Below are 8,659 nucleotides of genomic sequence, written 5' to 3' on the forward strand. Positions count from 1 at the left end.
GCTCCAAAAGCGTTTTGAGCATCACGGAGCATATGAGATGTTCGAAGAGCTGAAACTAGTTTTCCAAGCTCATGCCCGGGTCGAGAGATATGATGTCTCCGACAAGTTCTACAGTTGTAAGATGGAGGAAAACAGTTCTGTCAGTGAGCACATCCTGAAGATGTCTGGGTTGCACAACCGTATGACCCAGCTGAACATTAACCTCCCAGATGAGGCGGTCATTGACAGAATCCTCCAGTCGCTCCCACCAAGCTACAAGAGCTTTGTGATGAACTACAACATGCAGGGGATGGAAAAGACCATTCCTGAAGTGTTCTCAATGCTGAAGTCAGCAGAGGCTGAAATCAAGAAAGAACATCAAGTGTTGATGGTCAATAAGACCACTAAGTTCAAGAAGGGCAAGGGTAAGAAGAACTTCAAGAAGGACGGCAAAGATGTTGCCGCGCCCGGTAAGCCTGTTGCCGGGAAGAAGTCAAAGAATGGACCTAAGCCTGAGACTGAGTGCTTTTATTGCAAGGGGAAGGGTCACTGGAAGCGGAACTGCCCTAAATACTTAGCGGATAAGAAGGCCGGCAACACCAAAGGTATATTTGATATACATGTGATTGATGTGTACCTTACCAGTACTCGTAGTAACTCCTGGGTATTTGATACCGGTGCCGTTACTCATATTTGTAACTCACAGCAGGAGCTGCGGAATAAACGGAGACTGGCGAAGGACGAGGTGACGATGCGCGTCGGGAATGGTTCCAGAGTCGATGTGATCGCCGTCGGCACGCTGCCTCTACATTTACCTACGGGATTAGTTATAAACCTTAATAATTGTTATTTAGTGCCAAGTTTGAGCATGAACATTGTATCTGGATCTCGTTTAATACGAGATGGCTACTCATTTAAGTCTGAGAATAATGGTTGTTCGATTTATATGAGAGACATGTTTTATGGTCATGCTCCGATGGTCAATGATTTATTCTTAATGAATCTCGAGCGTAATATTACACATGTTCATAGTGTAGATGCCAAAAGATTTAAAGTTGATAACGATAGTCCCACATACTTGTGGCACTGCCGCCTTGGTCACATTGGTGTCAAGCGCATGAAGAAGCTCCATGCCGATGGACTTTTAGAGTCTCTCGATTATGAATCGTTTGACACGTGCGAACCATGCCTTTTGGGCAAAATGACCAAGACTCCGTTCTCCGGAACAATGGAGCGAGCAACCAACTTGTTGGAAATCATACATACCGATGTGTGCGGTCCAATGAGCGTTGAGGCTCGCGGAGGATATCGTTATGTTCTTACTCTCACTGATGACTTAAGTAGATATGGGTATGTCTACTTAATGAAACACAAGTCTGAGACCTTTGAAAAGTTCAAGGAATTTCAGAATGAGGTAGAGAATCAACGTGACCGAAAGATAAAATTCTTACGATCAGATCATGGAGGAGAATACTTAAGTCACGAATTTGGTACACACTTAAGGAAATGTGGAATCGTTTCGCAGCTCACGCCGCCTGGAACACCTCAGCGAAACGGTGTGTCCGAACGTCGTAATCGCACCCTATTGGATATGGTGCGGTCTATGATGTCACTTACCAATTTACCGCTATCATTTTGGGGATACGCTCTAGAGACAGCTACATTCACTTTAAATAGGGCACCGTCTAAATCCGTTGAGACGACACCGTATGAATTATGGTTTGGAAAGAAACCTAAGCTGTCGTTTCTAAAAGTTTGGGGATGCGATGCTTATGTCAAGAAACTTCAACCTGAAAAGCTCGAACCCAAGTCGGAAAAATGCGTATTCATAGGATACCCTAAGGAAACTGTCGGGTATACCTTCTACTTAAGATCTGAAGGCAAGATCTTTGTTGCCAAGAACGGATGCTTTCTGGAAAAAGAGTTTCTCTCGAAAGAAGTAAGTGGGAGGAAAGTAGAACTCGATGAAGTACTACCTCTTGAGCAGGAAAGTGGCGCAGCGCAGGAAACCGTTCCTGTGATGCCCACACCAACTGAAGAGGAAAACAATGATGATGATCAAGGTACTCCGGATCAAGTTACTGCTGAACTTCGTAGGTCCACAAGGACACGTTCCGCACCAGAATGGTACGGCAACCCTGTCCTGGAAATCATGTTGTTAGACAACAATGAACCTTCGAACTATGAAGAAGCGATGGCGGGCCCGGATTCCAACAAATGGCTTGAAGCCATGAAATCCGAGATAGAATCCATGTATGAAAACAAAGTATGGACTTTGACAGACTTGCCCGATGATCGGCGAGCGATAGAAAACAAATGGATCTTTAAGAAGAAGACGGATGCGGATGGTAATGTTACCATCTATAAGGCTCGACTTGTCGCTAAAGGTTATCGACAAGTTCAAGGGATTGACTACGACGAGACTTTCTCTCCCGTAGCGAAGCTGAAGTCTGTCCGAATCATGTTAGCAATTGCCGCATACTATGACTATGAGATATGGCAGATGGACGTCAAAACGGCATTCCTTAACGGGCATCTTAAGGAAGAGCTGTATATGATGCAGCCGGAAGGTTTTGTCGATCCTCGGAACGCTAACAAAGTATGCAAGCTCCAGCGATCCATTTATGGACTGGTGCAAGCATCTCGGAGTTGGAACATTCGCTTTGATGAGATGATCAAAGCGTTTGGGTTTATGCAGACTTATGGAGAAGCCTGTGTTTACAAGAAAGTGAGTGGGAGCTCTGTAGCATTTCTCATATTATATGTAGATGACATACTCTTGATGGGAAATAATATAGAATTTCTGGACAGCATTAAGGCCTACTTGAATAAGTGTTTTTCAATGAAGGACCTTGGAGAAGCTGCTTATATATTAGGCATCAAGATCTATAGAGATAGATCGAGACGCCTCATAGGTCTTTCACAAAGCACATACCTTGATAAGATTTTGAAGAAGTTCAAAATTGATCAGTCCAAGAAGGGGTTCTTGCCTATGTTACAAGGTGTGAGATTGAGCTCGGCTCAGTCACCGACCACGGCAAAAGATAAAGAAGAGATGAGTGTCATCCCCTATGCTTCAGCCATAGGATCTATTATGTATGCCATGCTGTGTACCAGACCCGATGTAAACCTTGCCGTAAGTTTGGTAGCTAGATACCAAAGTAATCCCGGCAAGAAACACTGGACAGCGGTCAAGAATATCCTGAAGTACCTGAAAAGGACAAAGGACATGTTTCTCGTTTATGGAAGAGACGAAGAGCTCGTCGTAAAGGGTTACGTCGACGCTAGCTTCGACTCAGATCTGGATGACTCTAAGTCACAAACCGGATACGTGTATATGTTGAATGGTGGAGCAGTAAGCTGGTGCAGCTGCAAGCAGAGCGTCGTGGTGGGATCTACGTGTGAAGCAGAGTACATGGCAGCCTCGGAGGCAGCGCATGAAGCGATTTGGGTGAAGGAGTTCATCACCGACCTAGGAGTCATACCCAATGCGTCGGGGCCGATCAAACTCTTCTGTGACAACACTGGAGCTATTGCCCTTGCCAAGGAGCCCAGATTTCACAAGAAGACCAGGCACATCAAGCGTCGTTTCAACTCCATCCGTGAAAATGTTCAAGATGGAGACATAGAGATTTGCAAAGTGCACACGGATCTGAATGTCGCAGATCCGCTGACTAAACCTCTCTCGCGTGCAAAACATGATCAACACCAGAACTCTATGGGTGTTCGATTCATCACAATGTAACTAGATTGGTGACTCTAGTGCAAGTGGGAGACTGTTGGAAATATGCCCTAGAGGCAATAATAAAAGTATTATTATATTTCAATGTTCATGATAAATGTCTTTTATTCATGCTATAACTGTATTATCCGGAAATCGTAATACACGTGTGAATACTTAGACCACAATATGTCCCTGGTGAGCCTCTAGTTGACCAGCTCGTTGTGATCAACAGATAGTCATGGTTTCCTGACTATGGACATTGGATGTCGTTGATAACGGGATCACATCATTGGGAGAATGATGTGATGGACAAGACCCAATCCTAAGCATAGCATAAAAGATCGTGTAGTTCGTTTTGCTAGAGCTTTGCCAGTGTCAAGTATCTCTTCCTTCGACCATGAGATCGTGTAACTCCCGGATACCGTAAGAGTGCCTTGGGTGTATCAAACGTCACAACGTAACTGGGTGACTATAAAGGTGCATTACAGGTATCTCTGAAAGTATCTGTTGGGTTGACACGGATCGAGACTGGGATTTGTCACTCCGTATGACGGAGAGGTATCTCTAGGCCCACTCGGTAATGCATCATCATAATGAGCTCAATGTGACCAAGGTGTTGGACACGGGATCATGCATTACGGTACGAGTAAAGTGACTTGCCGGTAACGAGACTGAACAAGGTATTGGGATACCGACGATCGAGTCTCGGGCAAGTAACGTACCGATTGACAAAGGGAATTGCATACAGGGTTTGATCGAATCCTCGACATAGTGGTTCATCTGATGACAACATCGAGGAGCATGTGGGAGCCATCATGGGTATCCAGATCCCGCTGTTGGTTATTGACCTGAGAGCGTCTCGGTCATGTCTGCATGTCTCCCGAACCCGTAGGGTCTACACACTTAAGGTTCGGTGACGCTAGGGTTATTAGGAAGACTAGTATGTGACTACCGAATGTTGTTCGGAGTCCCGGATGGGATCCTGGACGTCACGAGGAGATCCGGAAGGGTCCGGAGGTAAAGATTTATATATGGGAAGTTGTTAAACGGACACCGGGAAGTTTCGGGGTCATACCGGTATTGTACCGGGGCCACCGGAAGGGTTCCGAGGGTCCACCGGGAGGGGCCACCCCTCCCGGGGGGCCACATGGGCTGCGTGGGGCAGGGAGCCAGCCCCTGATGGGCTGGCCGCACCCCCCTCCCTTGGGCCCATGCGCCTAGGGTTGAGGGGGAACCCTAGAGGGGGCGCCCCCCTTGGCTTGGGGGGCAAGCCACCCTCTCCCCCTCTCCCCTTGGCCGCCGCACCCCCCCTAGATGGGTTCTAGGGGGCCGGCCCCCTTCTCCCTTCCCCCTATAAATAGAGGGGTGAGGGGAGGGCAGCCGCACCATCCTCCAAGGCGCAGCCCTCCCCTCCCCAACACCTCTCCTCCTCTGTTGTGTGCTTGGCGAAGCCCTGTCGGAGTACTGCCTCTCCTCCATCACCACGCCGTCGTGCTGCCGGTGGAGCTGTCTTCCTCAACCTCTCCTTCCCCCTTGCTGGATCAAGAAGGAGGAGACGTCTCCCGTCCCGTACGTGTGTTGAACGCGGAGGTGCTGTTAGTTCAGCGCTTGGTCATCGGTGATTCGAATCACGTCGAGTACGACTACATCATCACCTTGCAAGCTTCCGCACGCGATCTACAAGTGGTATGTAGATGCAAACTCTCTCCCTTGACTCGTTGCTTAGATGAACTCATAGATGGATCTTGGTGAAACCGTAGGAAAAATTTTAATTTTCTGCAACGTTCCCCAACACGGGGTCCCTCCCGGGCGGGTGGGGTTTCGAGTCTACGAAAGCGCCCGCCAGATTGCTTGCGTACCTTGCTTCCGGCAGGTCTTCTTCGACATGAGCTGCGGTGCATCACCCTCGGCGTTGGAGGTACACGCTGACGTGTTCGTGTGCGAACACACTTTTTGGGGACTCCGCTGGGGACGAAGCTTTGAACGACCTCCGGCCCGTTCTTGCTATGAAGAGATCATCATCAAGTTGCTGCAATCTACAAAGGTAATATGAATACCCAATTCCCCTTTGTAGATGCAAATAATCCATATGTTGTTGCTGGATCACCTAATGAGCATAATGTATCGGCTAGCCCTAGTTTTATCAATTATGCATCTAATTATGCGCAAGGGCCGATGCAAAACAATCTTCTTACTTCAAATTCTTATGATTTTAGCAACGTACAACATATGTATCCAAACTCCCATGCATCGGCAACCCCACAAATCCATATGCCGATGAACAACATGATGGGTTTGGTCAATCAATTTGAAACACCCCATGATAAAATTTCCAATAGCATACAAAAAAGTGTTTCACCTTTTTATTCATCGGCAACTAATTTGCAATATGTGAATCCAACCTTGCCGATGGATGGGAGAATTGGCCATGCTACTATAGCTATTCGGTGAGTTACTCTCAACCATCATATGCTACACCTCATGTTAGTAAATTTTCAGCACCGTATGCAACTGTAGATGTTCATAATTCGGCCCCGCATCTTCATGGTCATAGTCGAATAAGTGAATAATTTACAGGAAGACATGTGCCGTCATCAAATATTGTAGCATATAATGCATACTCTACACAGTTCAAGAATTTCGGCAACACTCATGAATCATTGCCAAAAGAATCTGAAAGTATTGCGGAGCAATCCCTTCCAGAAGCGATTGTGGCTGCATTAAAAAGGAGCTTGGCACAAAACAAGAGAATTAATGCTCTTTACCTTGAACAATATGAAAAGGGGTTGTTTCCTGATTATGTTGCAATAAAGGCTAGAGTTTTGCAGGAAGATGAAACTTCATCAATTGGTAGTATTGGTGAGAGAGCATATGGTTATACAGAAGTGCATACACCTCCACCTAGTACCGCAACATATTATACGCCCCCTACACAATTGCAAAATTTCGGTAACACTAACACTTCATTGCCGAAAGATCCTAAAAGCATTGGGGGCAAACTAATCTATAGCGGGCTGAAATTAAGAGGGGAGTTAAAGCTTTGCGCGATAGGGTGCAAGTACTTCGCCAAGAGAGAATTGATAGGGAATTAGCTCAAAGAAAAGAAGCCTTGCCAATTGATATAACCGGTGAAAAGAATGATGATTCGGAAACTAGAAGTGCTTCGGTTGAAAAAGCCGAATCAAGTAGTATATTGTTGGAAATATGCCCTAGAGGCAATAATAAAAGTATTATTATATTTCAATGTTCATGATAAATGTCTTTTATTCATGCTATAACTGTATTATCCGGAAATCGTAATACACGTGTGAATACTTAGACCACAATATGTCCCTGGTGAGCCTCTAGTTGACCAGCTCGTTGTGATCAACAGATAGTCATGGTTTCCTGACTATGGACATTGGATGTCGTTGATAACGGGATCACATCATTGGGAGAATGATGTGATGGACAAGACCCAATCCTAAGCATAGCATAAAAGATCGTGTAGTTCGTTTTGCTAGAGCTTTGCCAGTGTCAAGTATCTCTTCCTTCGACCATGAGATCGTGTAACTCCCGGATACCGTAAGAGTGCCTTGGGTGTATCAAACGTCACAACGTAACTGGGTGACTATAAAGGTGCATTATAGGTATCTCCGAAAGTATCTGTTGGGTTGACACGGATCGAGACTGGGGTTTGTCACTCCGTATGACGGAGAGGTATCTCTGGGCCCACTCGGTAATGCATCATCATAATGAGCTCAATGTGACCAAGGTGTTGGACACGGGATCATGCATTACGGTACGAGTAAAGTGACTTGCCGGTAACGAGACTGAACAAGGTATTGGGATACCGACGATCGAGTCTCGGGCAAGTAACGTACCGATTGACAAAGGGAATTGCATACAGGGTTTGATCGAATCCTCGACATAGTGGTTCATCCGATGACAACATCGAGGAGCATGTGGGAGCCATCATGGGTATCCAGATCCCGCTGTTGGTTATTGACCTGAGAGCGTCTCGGTCATGTCTGCATGTCTCCCGAACCCGTAGGGTCTACACACTTAAGGTTCGGTGACGCTAGGGTTATTAGGAAGACTAGTATGTGACTACCGAATGTTGTTCGGAGTCCCGGATGGGATCCTGGACGTCACGAGGAGATCCGGAAGGGTCCGGAGGTAAAGATTTATATATGGGAAGTTGTTAAACGGACACCGGGAAGTTTCGGGGTCATACCGGTATTGTACCGGGGCCACCGGAAGGGTTCCGGGGGTCCACCTGGAGGGGCCACCCCTCCCGGGGGGCCACATGGGCTGCGTGGGGCAGGGAGCCAGCCCCTGGTGGGCTGGCCGCACCCCCCTCCCTTGGGCCCATGCGCCTAGGGTTGAGGGGGAACCCTAGAGGGGGCGCCCCCCTTGGCTTGGGGGGCAAGCCACCCTCTCCCCCTCTCCCCTTGGCCGCCGCACCCCCCCTAGATGGGTTCTAGGGGGCCGGCCCCCTTCTCCCTTCCCCCTATAAATAGAGGGGTGAGGGGAGGGCAGCCGCACCATCCTCCAAGGCGCAGCCCTCCCCTCCCCAACACCTCTCCTCCTCTGTTGTGTGCTTGGCGAAGCCCTGTCGGAGTACTGCCTCTCCTCCATCACCACGCCGTCGTGCTGCCGGTGGAGCTGTCTTCCTCAACCTCTCCTTCCCCCTTGCTGGATCAAGAAGGAGGAGACGTCTCCCGTCCCGTACGTGTGTTGAACGCGGAGGTGCTGTCAGTTCAGCGCTTGGTCATCGGTGATTCGAATCACGTCGAGTACGACTACATCATCACCTTGCAAGCTTCCGCACGCGATCTACAAGTGGTATGTAGATGCAAACTCTCCCCCTTGACTCGTTGCTTAGATGAACTCATAGATGGATCTTGGTGAAACCGTAGGAAAAATTTTAATTTTCTGCAACGTTCCCCAACAGTGGCATCATGAGCTAGGTCT

Source organism: Triticum aestivum, chromosome 5B (assembly GCF_018294505.1).
Source record: "Triticum aestivum cultivar Chinese Spring chromosome 5B, IWGSC CS RefSeq v2.1, whole genome shotgun sequence".
Taxonomy (NCBI): Eukaryota; Viridiplantae; Streptophyta; class Magnoliopsida; order Poales; family Poaceae; genus Triticum; species Triticum aestivum.